The sequence below is a fragment of the Centropristis striata genome, chromosome 20 (genome assembly GCF_030273125.1).
Source record: "Centropristis striata isolate RG_2023a ecotype Rhode Island chromosome 20, C.striata_1.0, whole genome shotgun sequence".
NCBI lineage: Eukaryota > Metazoa > Chordata > Actinopteri > Perciformes > Serranidae > Centropristis > Centropristis striata.
In genome coordinates this window covers 21,635,143-21,647,542 of record NC_081536.1, presented here as the reverse complement: position 1 = coordinate 21,647,542, position 12,400 = coordinate 21,635,143, and positions in this window count along the sequence as shown.

The window sequence follows — 12,400 nt, the reverse complement described above, 5'->3', positions numbered from 1 at the left end:
TTATATCTAATTGTTGCCATAGCTCATATAATCAGTTATACAGGGCCAGAGTGTGTGCATTTTTAAAAGTGTTTGTGAGTGTGTATGTACGTGTGTATAAATGAGAGGGTGTGCATGGTTGTGAAAGTCTGTGTGTTTGTCTATGAGTGTGCACGTGCATGTGACTTAAACAAACAGTGTGTTTGGGAGGAATGTGGTGTGTCTGGAGATTGCAGGTCTCTGAGAACACAGCGCACTGGTGCACTTAACATAGTTGTTCATCAGCAGCAGCGTGATAGGAGACTCTCTTTCCGACACGCACAGGTGTACAATACATAAACACACGCACATAACTGAGCATTCTGAGCATAACTGAGCGTAGTTTCCACACACAGCGAAGAGTTAACTGGTGGAAAAAGTAAAGGGAGACAGTCACACTAAGACAATTGTCATTTAAAACCTGCTCCCGGCCGCCCACCGATGACCCCTAAATACAGTATTAAAACCTTCTGTCATCATCAATCACTGTCAAACCAAAAATTCCTTTAAAAGTGCTTTTAGCAAAGTGTGGCCAACCTTTGCTAAGAGCCGCAAAGTGCCTCACAGAGAAAGACAGAATGACAGATAAAAACAAGACACGTACAGTAAAAAAACAAGGAAGACTAGACACTTCACAAACTCCACCAAAGTTAATTTCACCGTCCCCAGCTCACCGCATGCTAACCTCGAGTAAGCCTGGTCACATAATAAAAACAATGACTCTTTGAGCAGCTATTACCACTATTTCTCAGGCGCTGACATCAATTGTTTTGACTCCTTCAGAAATCAAATGGAACCATGCTTTTGGCGTCTTGCTAAGGTTAATGCTGCAGCTCCAGAGCCAATTCAAAACATGGCTCTCCACCAAGGCATCCACTGCGCTGCTGAGTATTATCAAATTCCCAGCGACACTTTCCTCACCGCTTAAAATGCAGAGTGAGATTGGGAAGTAATATGCTCAGCTGTGTAGGACAGAGATCATTTTGATACTGTGAAAAGATTGGAAAAGCACAGGGGACGCACAAAAAGCCTCTTAGATTGTATAACTTAATCATGCATGAAAGAAGGCAATACAGAAACATTCAGGGCCTATTCAAAAACACTGAGAGGTTTTTTTCAACCCCTGCTAACCCTGTCCAAGTTCTGAGCCTCATAGGGAGTGATAGCATTATTATGAAGCCAAGCTTTTACGAGCGTTGGCCCTTCAAGTTGATGATGGGATCCCTTTATAGCAGAATGACTGTTTTCTGCTAATGACCTCTGGTTACTTTAGCATTAGCATGCTTACATAGCAAAGGGAAACAGGAACCTACAAAATACATGGACTCTTCTTTATTGACAGCATAAAAAAATTCAATGACTATTGTCCTTCGTCAGACACCATTGACTCGCAGTAAAAGAAAACAAAAGAAAAAAGAGAGAGAATCATTCCTTGTGCTTGTTTTCCCTCCATCCCAGGGAACAGATGTTGTTCATTCTGCTTGGCTGTGCTGAGGAAGAGCACCAAATCGTGCTGTTTTCAGCCCAAATAGCTCACGCACAATTACTCTGCCGGGGATCTGTGTGCGTTGGCACGTCGCTGCGGTTCCCCCTTTGTTTTCTTAATAATTAGCTTGTGTTTTCACAGGGGGTTTATATGTGTGTGGGGAAGCCAGCCTTTTCAAGGCTACTTAATCTACTCCCTAGTCCGTCTCCTTGCTTCTCCCTGTCTCTCACCCTTCCTTAATCTCCTCCGTAGCCTCTCTTTCCCATCTTACCTCATTTCTGTGTCTCTCTCCCAAAGCCCAGGGCCTGCATGATGAATGAACGAGAGCTCAGGTGTTTTTGCTGCTGCACATATTTGATTTGAGGAGTGAAGTAAAATGATGAAAGGTGGCACATTTTTTGTATCATCTGCCTTTTCTTACCTTGAAGGTTTGTGAATTCTTGAGAGGATCAGAGCAGTGGTCATGGTAAGTGTTGGGTGACTTAAAGAGACAGTTCACCCTAAATTTAAAAAAATATATATGTATCCTCCCTCTTACCTGTCACGCAATTTATCAATCTAGATCATTTTGATGTAAGTTGCAGAATCTTGGAGATGGAGCTGCAGGGATGTCTGTTCTCTCTAACATAATGTGGCTAGATGGTACTTCACTTGCAGTGCTTAAAGTACCTGTCTTTCATGAACAAAGTACTCAATTCACAGACATTCTTGTGAGCTGTTTCATGTAGGGATGAGAAAAGACACTGTTGTTGAAATTTTCTAATTTCTTTTAGGTTCTTTGAGCGAAGTGAAGTGCCATATTGTCCAATTATATTTGAGAAAAGGCAGACATCTCTACATCTGATATTTCCAACACTGCATTTCCAACATTTTTTATTTGGGGGCAGAATTCCCCTTTGATGGCAAGGCATATGGCTGGAAATTGTATCAACTGTTTTCAGATTTTATTAACTGATAACATGTTTTGCACAATACAATTTTAAGTCTAAAATAAAAAACAAAAATACAAGCTGTCCTGTCCTCATAGGGTATTTTATTACTTGGGCTCCACTTCCCTGTCTGTATCTGTACCTAATGTGTGTTAAACACATGAACTCCACTGTTAAACACACTTCCGCTGTAAACATGTCAATCAATAGCGGCTGTGTTTGACCAGTGGTCGATATGCTCTGTGTGAGCCAATCTCATTGATTTTCCACCTGCTCAGCCGCCTCGATCACCTTGACCCCGATGGGATGTGTTCACATGGCCTCTGTTAATTAAACTGAACCGAGGACATGCATTTGATAAAGCACACATACACAGATAAAGACACAGTCACTTGCACACACTTGGGAGAGCAGCTGTAGTCAGCTGGCTTACACACACACACTTTCACACAGACACATTTTAGATGTTACAGAAGAAGCACTGTGACTGCAGGGTCATCGGTTCAATCCTTGAACCATCTGGGAAAATATGGGCAGGGAAGGTGAATGAGTAACATTGCCATTAACAGCTGCTGCAGAAGTGCTCTTTAGAAAATCATTTCCTTGGCAAAGATTAAGATTTCATTGTTTAAGTTGGTTAAAAGGGTAAATACGATGTATAAATATAAAGTGAACCTAACAGCCAACTTTTCAGTGACTTTTGGGCAGACATGCATGGATCATATTCATCCAATAAAACAAAGTCTGCAAAAGCCAGGTGGCTGAAGATCAACTGCTCCTGTAGAGCTGCTTCGTGCCTGACCCTGACAGTACAAGACTGTGCAGAGCTGGTTCCAGGTGTGAATTCATAAAACTGTGTGAATGTGGTGTTGATGTTTATAGAATAGGCCATGCATGCTTAGTTGACTTTCAATAAATTCTTTAACAGAGAGAAAGAGACTTTCTCTCTTTTTCTCTGTTGGCAGTCTCCCAATTCAGCTTTGTCAGCCGCTGAATAACCAGATAACCTTTGAGGTATCAATGGGTCACGTCCTCCTGACAGTCTGTGATCAACTCTGAACCCTTCTGAGAGGCATGGCTGGATTAGGAAGCAAAGGGCCCCACTTTATTGTTGTTTAGCCTTTTGTGTTGTTATTTTGGGTCACTTTTTTAGACTTATGCATCTCTCTGCGGTTTCCTTTCACAATGTGGTCAGTTAGTGTCACTTTGTAACGCTTTAGGTCTTTTAGTAGTTCTTTTGTGTCCGTGCTTTTCATTGTATTGTAGCTTTGCATCTGTTTGTTGTTGCTTTCTGTCTCTCTGTGGTTATTTTTGTTTCTCTTTGTGGCTGTTTTGCTCTTTCTCATAGTGTAATGATCCCTTTGTGTCTCTTTGCAGCTGTTTTGCATCTCTTTACGGTAATTTTCTGTTTCTTTTGGTTACCTTGAAGCTTTCCCTGTCTGGTACTTGTCTCTTTGAGTGACCTTTTTTAGGTGAAGGTCAAGGGGGGCCCTGACACTTTGGGCCCCTGACACAGCCTGGTATGTAATCCATCCATAGAGAAGAGTAGTGGAGGTGTTCAGTCAGACAGATATAACAAGTGGCCACTGAAGAACATGACTGCCATTTATGGTAATGGGAGAAAGTTTTGCTTAAACCATGCAAATATGCAACATGTTCTTTGCATTTCATGTTGCTCATGCTGCCAGGATGAAAGTTCTTGTTTTGCAATTCAAACAAAAAAATGCATGCTACCCCGGCACTGTGGGCCACAAAATGAAAATGTCAACCGAACAGCAAAAGCACAGACATACTGTAGGAATCGGTGGAAACTGAGGTCACTGGCAAAGAATCTCTCTCAATTTGGCATCAATATCTGCCAAACCCTCAATGCAAACTGACGTCAAACGTCATTGACATTTAATAGTTGTTGAGCATCCAAAACCCGCATAAATATTATATGGTCAACAATAAAATTCAGATGCCATCTGTAGTTCTACTCATTTAGTGAGCTAAATGTCTCTATCATGTGCTCAAAGGTTAAAGTGGTGTTACACTCTTTTAATATATTCTCACTTGGAACACACACGCAAACCAAGGTGCCGAAAAGAGTGAGTGTCAATAAAAGTCCATCTTAATTAAACACATCTTACAAATCATTTCCAGTGAATCATGCTTTATTCTCCAAAAGCTTTCAGTTATGTTGCCTTTATTGGCATTGACAAGGACATGAAGAAAAACAAATGTTTGACTAATAAAGAGTGGTACTGTATAGTGAAAAAGAGATATGGAAAATGGGTCATTTTGATGGATATGTTTTAACATCTTCCACAATGTCTTACTTATTAACTACATGCTTGTTTGGGTTTGTTGTTGAACTTCAACATATGACTGCCAAACTATAATTAAAAACACATAAAATAAAAGAAATACATAATGATGGCTACAAAGAGAAGACACAAATAAAAATTGGTTATAGTGGTTATAGTGAATTTAAAGGAAATGTGTCAACATCTATTTATCATATTTAAAATTTCCACTCATGCAAAGATTTTTCAACTATTTGTTAAGTTACACTCTAGTATTCACTGAAAATTAGAGCTTAGAACAGAGACAAAGTATTGTTTGAGTATATTGTTGCTGTTGTAGGTGTACTGTTTAATGGGCATGCACATGAACACTCACGTGCATGCACATACACACAGGCCCGGGCTGTCGATGAGGCTGTGGGAACGGGGTCACACCTGCAGAGGCTGGCAGGGGTGATAAACGATGTTGCTTTAAACTTTGGAGACCGTCATTTTTGGGAGCCGCTGTTTACCCTCCATTGAAGTATAATGGGGGCCTTTGAAGGCGAGAGCGCCAGGGACAGAGGCTGCCCTCTGTCTGCTGTTTTGAAAGGAGGAGAGACTAGCCCTCGATTAGCTAATGACACATTCTGCTTCGATTTGCTGTAATAGGACAGAGCAGCCCTCTGACATTAGGACTGGCATTTCCTACTCTGGCTGCTTTGGAAAGTTTCTCACAGTTTTCACCAGTCAAATCATATAAATCAGTTTTTTTGCAGATTTTTTTTCTTGCAGGGTCAGTTTTTATGATGCAAATAAAGACTTATGTTTAAAATATGTCAAAATAGTCCTAAAAAAGTTAACATGCATGTAAAAAATAAGCCCCTCTGAACTTTCTTGCTATCACGTCAATATATACATTCACGCATGATACACTAGAAGCTGGACAGCTCATGCTCTTTAGTCATCGCCTGCCCGAAAAACCCTTTGACAGAGCTTGCTGTATCACACACAAGAGCGTCTTTTCATGCTAGTTTGAAGAAGTCATCAGTAGATCCTCTTACCACCTCTCTTATCAGATGAGGCCGCATATCTTGGTGCTCCTCCTTATTTGTCTTTTAGGCCCGAAGCGATAAAGTGACGCGAGAATGACAGTCTAGACTGCAGCTGTCTCAGTATGAAGCATTCCAAACCTTCACTGAAGAGCACAGTAATCTCTGCCTCTCTCACACACACATACACAGCAACACCAACACAGCTACATGAGAAAAATCACTATGGAGAAAACACAGTCAAACACACCCATGCAGATGCACACACACACACACACACACACACACACACACACACACACACACAATTATATGGCTATGCACACAGCCACATGCACAGAAAAAACAGCCAATTGATGTCAATCCAAGCATGCAGTGGCTGTGTATTAGATCATGATTAGCCCGTACTGCCTGCAGCAAGCGGAACGTAGAACATCCAGATTTTTTTTGTTCAGGGATTTATGCCGTTAATAATACCAGCAACTTTTATTGAAAGTCTTATATCAACTGTCATTCAAGTTTTCACTTTCAGCTCAATGCATTTGATTATACTTCTCATGCAGATTTACACTTATGAATAGAGAATTTAGGGTAGAGTTTAGTCAATGGATACAAAACTGAAATGCACTAACAACCCTGCCTTATTATATGTGTGGATAACTATAAAGATTGAAGTACAGCATTATTGTTTATGCTTATGCATTTTTAAGAAATATTGCATATTTTATAGTTTAAAAAAACAAGTATCTGTTTACAACAAATGTTGTCTACTTTCCCACACGTCTACAGAATCACTATCATCATTTTTTATCAACAATGAAAACTTTATTTTTTCATTCAGAAAAAGAACAAACTTGCCTCACGTCACTCCCCTCAGCTATAAGAGCCCAGAGAAAAGTTGCAACCATAACAAATGGCTTTAAATAAGAAGCATGCAGCAAATATCCTCCCAGCACGGTGCATTGTGGTTGTCATTCATCACGCCACCGCAGCATAACGTGGGACTTCCACAACAATTACTTCTATCATTAAACTCCCTGTATTGTTGTCGTTTTCTCGTGTGATAAGGGTGATTACCGGCCAAGCGCGGGCTAATCTTCTCCAATCTGCTCTGCGGTAGGAGGAAAAGAAAACCTCAGCGTGCCACTCAAGCCTGACCAGAGAGAAGTCCTGTACCGTGGTGTCGGACTGCCCCCCTGTGGCTGCCAGGAGGAACTCTGGACCATACTCTGAAACTCCTTGAGGCTGAATAAAGAGCCCTGTCTGGGACTCCCAGGACATTTTTACAAGTCTTGCAAAAACGGAATAAAAAGGTTTTGCCTGTTAACTCTAGTGTACCTTAAATGTATTTATTATTAAGGAAGCGGTATTTATGAAATGAAGTGGGCTCAATTGACTGTAATAATGTAGAAAGCTACCATCCCTGGGCTCATTGAATCATTGCTCATCACAAAAGATGATGTTTAAATAAACAGTTAGGACAAATTAAATGTTACAAATTTGATGCATGTACTTCCAGTGACATTTTCCATGTCCACACTTATATTATCTCCAGCTCTAATAAGACTTTAAGCCTACATTTACTTCCACAAATTGATCATACATCCTCTTTAATTATATATATATTTTAAGGGATAAAGTTCCTGATATTGTTTATATTTTTTTGTAACATATCATATAAAAAGACCAAGGGTGCTGCCATCTCTCAATAATTTACGATTCTCCCAGCCTGTCTATTGCCTATCCACAGCTTTCTGAAGAAGTAAATCTTTAAGAACAGATCAACAACATATAATTACTTTTTGCTTGGGGACTATGGACTATTGGGGACTTTAGTGTGGATTTAAACACATTTGGTACATTAGCTAGTATTGAGAATGTCCTCTTCCCAAAGAATTTCACAGCAGCTTAAAATAACCAATATTTACATTTGATCTTAGGTTTCATCCTCTTGTTGCTGTAGTAATTATGAAGGACACAGAGGCAGAAGTGACATGACAGAGTGTAAAAGCCAAGGCAGAAGTAAGGTACAAGATATAAAGAACAACAAGGTCCACTTAAATGGGTGGGAAGGATGTTGGATGGGTCAAACAAACACAGGAATTTGAACCAGCAGACCGATGTTTGTGTCGTTTCTGCTCCCGTCATATTTGAGGGTAGAAGAAAATGCCTGATGTGGTCGTATGGTTTGGATAAAAGAAGTGTATGCAGCGTTGACTCGAAATAAACCACAGTGCATGTTCATTGTAATGAAGGAACATGACGTGCAGTGCAACAGTGTGGCTCACTGAGAGAGTTTTTGAAGACAAGTAAAATGAACAGTGATCTTTCGCTGAATTCTTTTTTCTGTTTTTTTTATTTCACTAGTTTAGTTAAAATTGTTGCTGTTGCACACGAATAGGGATTATAGAATCTGCAAAAGGTCTTAAAAAGGGTGTAAATATTTAGTAGCAGGGCATACAATCTATCCCGTTCCCCTGCAGTCCAGTCATGTACAGTATATGGACACGCTGCTGCTCTCACAAGCTCTTTTACTCTCTCAGGCTACATCATTCACATCATCGTAAAAGCGGAGGCCCTTCATCACTTTACAGTACCCAGTGCTACCGTTAGCCCCAGGCTCCCACATCAAGGCCTGCAGCCTTCCGCCCCACACTAGCTGTAAACCTAGGCTCTGAATGTAAGAGGGAAGAGGGATGAGAGGGCTTATTGATGTGCTATAAACCCTGTTATTTTATCGAGGGAGAGAGGAAACTAGGTGTGTAGTGAGGAGAGGAGGTACTCTAGATGTCCATTTCCAGCAGGTGTGTCTCTTGTGAGGAACACTGAGGAGATGTTGTCCATGAGCTTGTTTTGTTGGTTTGCACAGGAGCCCCATAAACTGAAACAAGCACAGAATTCAATTTGCAATTTGGACAAGCATGTGAATATTTCCCCAATGATTGAAAATTCTATTCAGATCAACCACTAACACTCGGTTCATCATGATAGTGTATAAAGCCGAGCACACAATGCTTTTCATTCTGGCAATTCAACTTGTTCGGGGATGAATGAAAAAGGGTGTTTCATTTTGTGCAAAGTACTCACATAAGAGTTTAAATGTGTATATTACATTGTAAAAACATGGTGATTAAACCACATTAATATCAGAGTGAAGCTGCAACAAATATGCATGTGCCCTTCAGTATCTACAAATAAAGACATACGATCCAGGGACACATTACACTGAAACGATATCACATGCTGAAAGCTGCATGCAACCTCATCTGTCCAAACTATTCCTATAAACCTGCATACTTGTACTATAACATGATTCCAGCATTAGCTACTGTATAGAGAGAAAAGTGAGATTCAAACTTTTTTTTTTTTTTTTTTTTTATGAGACCTGGCCAGCTGCCCTCATCTTCTTCCCCAGCTGTTGAGTCTTCCTAATCCAACAGAGGAGACCCACTCCTGTCTGCACGCCATTTCATCCTCCTCCTCAACCTGCAGCATACATACACACACCTCTTTCTGCTAAGGTATGCGTACATACATATATATGATATATGAAAACACTCGTGCACGAGACAAAACATACACAGACACACATTTAAACTTTGTACTGTACATGCCTGCACGAGAAACCCCTTTCACACACATACATCTACAAACACGTTGGATCAGACACACACAGCAGTCCTTAGGGTGATCATTTGTCATCTGGAGAGGAATTTTCAGTCATGCTCTTTATGCTGAGGGATTGGACTTAAGGCATTCCTCTGGAAATTTATGCCCAAACAGCTGTGGTCTCATCCGCCTCTGTACGGACCTCGAAGACAACGATGTCCCAGGAATTATGAGGGGGATCCAATCCATTACACACCTCCAGTCCCCCCCTTGAGTGTGCGTAGATGCACGTGTAAGCCATTTTCTCTGTGTGTCTTTGTACGTCCCCCAGCATGTGTAACGGTGAGTGTTTTCCTGCTTTCACAGTGTGCTTGCAGCTGCCTAGCTCCCCTGTGTGTGTGTGTGTGTGTGTGTGTGTGTGTGTGTGTGTGTGTGTGTGTGTGTGTAACTGTGTTTGTGCTTGTGTGTAGAGGACTCAGAGATGGTTTTGCGTTCAGCTCTTTGATGGCTGAGCAGTTATCCTGCGGCTTTATGCATCGGAAGCCCATGGTTTAAAGGGGAAAAGCCCTGATTTCACATTGCAGCCATATGGACTGCTTAAAGTGAGGTCAACACCAGAGGTAAACACCGGGCCACAGTAATAGATGAGGTCTTCAAATGGCCACAGAGTGGGAGTGACATCATCATAAAGCTGGTCTGCACATGGGAAAAAGAAGATGAATAATCCCTGTTTAATATGAATGTTTAATTTTCAAAACTTTGTGTATCCATTAAAAGGTCATTGAAAACAATTCATACACATTCAAACCTCCTCTGTAAAGCGACACAATCCCCAGTGCAGCTTTGACTTGACTTTAAGAGAAAGGAATTACTCCCTACATTTGAACCTATAACCCTCCACGCCCTGGCTTGAATCTCCAAAATGATCTTGTGTTTTCATTCCTAATAGTTCATTTTAAGCCTGACAGATGGCAGGCCAACCCTAACTCATACAGTGAGGAGTATTTCTGTGTAGTTTTTTTTCTTCTTCCGTAGATTAAACACACTGGCAGGAGTAAGGTAAAGTATGGAAACTCAATAAAGTGTGATGATGATGTGGTGTGTTTAGTGAGGAAGGTTCAAGGCCTCGTTCTGTGCATGTTTTCAGCATGGCGTCATTTTCTTATACTGCCAAACCCCACTGGGATGTACAGTAGTAGTGGGGAGAGAGGAAAAGGGAGAGAGCAGTGAAAGGTGCATTCGAATGTTGGGTGGGGGGATTTTGTTTGTTAGGTTTGTTTTTGTGTATTTTTTGGTAAAGTTATCCTCCTTTTTTATTGTAATTGTTGATGATTTAGAGAAATCCCAGAGAAATGAATGTGAGTCCCTGGAACTGAATTTAAAGTGCTACACTTCAGATATTCAGCATAGATGGATTAGGGAAAAAAAGGCCACACTATCTTGCTAATGTGTCAGATTGAGCACTAAATTGTCATCATACTTCTGCACACCATCACCAAGATTAATTACAATTACTGTACTAAAAAATGCTGACTCTCAGTGAAATAATTAAAGTCACAATCACACCAGTGCAAAGGTGACAATAAAGGGGTTGACACACACAAATTAATAAGAAAATGGCAAATTAGTACGAGAAGAGGTAGTGCTTATCTCAAGTATGCAAGCCTCATAAGCTAGAATTGATTTTTCATATTTTCTTTCATGATAATGGGTGCAGTATGCAATTCTGTGAAAGATAATTAATTGTGGAGTCTCTTTCCCAGTTTATCAAATACTGACACTTTGGGTGTTTCACCAGAACCACATACTGCACCTACAAACATTTGCAGCACAATTAGTTATTATTTACACGCAAATGAATATTTATAGCTTAGTTTATTAAATGTCAGTCGTAAAAACCATTGATAATAGTCTCACTTCAAAACAACAAACAAAACTGCAATAAGAGAATCTAAAGAGTTAAAGAAGGAGAATAAAATAATCCAGGGCCCAGTTTCTGTTGGACACACTGGTGGTCTGAACTTCAGTCTCACCTGCTGACTCTTACAGAAAGTAATTTGTCCCGGCGCTGGGAGGTGAGGGCTAAATAAAAGGAAAACATTGTTATCATGATTAATCAGCAGCTCTGTCAGCAGGGCCTAGGTGAATAGAAAGTGGCACAAATGACTGCATGGAATTCCTGATGTGTCAGACTGAATAAAGCTGCAATGTTCGTCCTTCACTCACTCTCAATTTCACCCACTTATTCAAAGCAAAGCTTGTTCCAGCGGGCTTCATAATACCTCGTATTTCCCTGTAGGGTAGGCTGAAATTAAATGTTTTTAAGTCTGTAGTGGGTGGTATGCTTCAACTAAAACATCCAGAAACACAGGATTACCTGTTATAAATAAGATGTATTTTCTTTTCCTACATCGTGAAAAATGGATGTGATGAATTGAGTGAGTGAAAAATGACATGACTTGTGTCAGGCAATCTTTACAAATATTACATTTTATAAGTCAGTTAGAGAGAAAGTTCATCCAAACACAAGACTTAGAGATATTGGCCATAGATTGCCTCCTCTCAAATAAAATATGGCACTCGGCTTGTGGTGCTCAAAGAACACAAACTCAATGTATCTGTCCAGAAGTAATGAGTCAGTTGCTCAAGATTATCCACAGACCTTGCTTTGAGCAATTTCTTTAAAGTATAGTCCCTAAATAAACAGCAAATCTGAGAAAAATATGTATTTTTGACTTGGGGGTGGGTCTGTCCCTTTAAGTTTTATTCATTTCCACATCATGTGCATATTGCCACCAGCTTCTCCACATTCAGTCATAAGACAGATGACGTCTCACAGGTCTTATGTACAAAGAAAAAGGAGGTGCTGTCCACACACTGATGTGTGAGCCCTACCAAAAAAATGTATTCATGTCGTTAAGCCAAAACGTTTTCTTTTAACCCTGCCATGCTGTTTTAGTATCATCTGACAGCTTTCCTGATAGATTTTTTTTGGTTCTGCATCTGTGTTAAATTATAACTTAACCTTGAATCTCAACA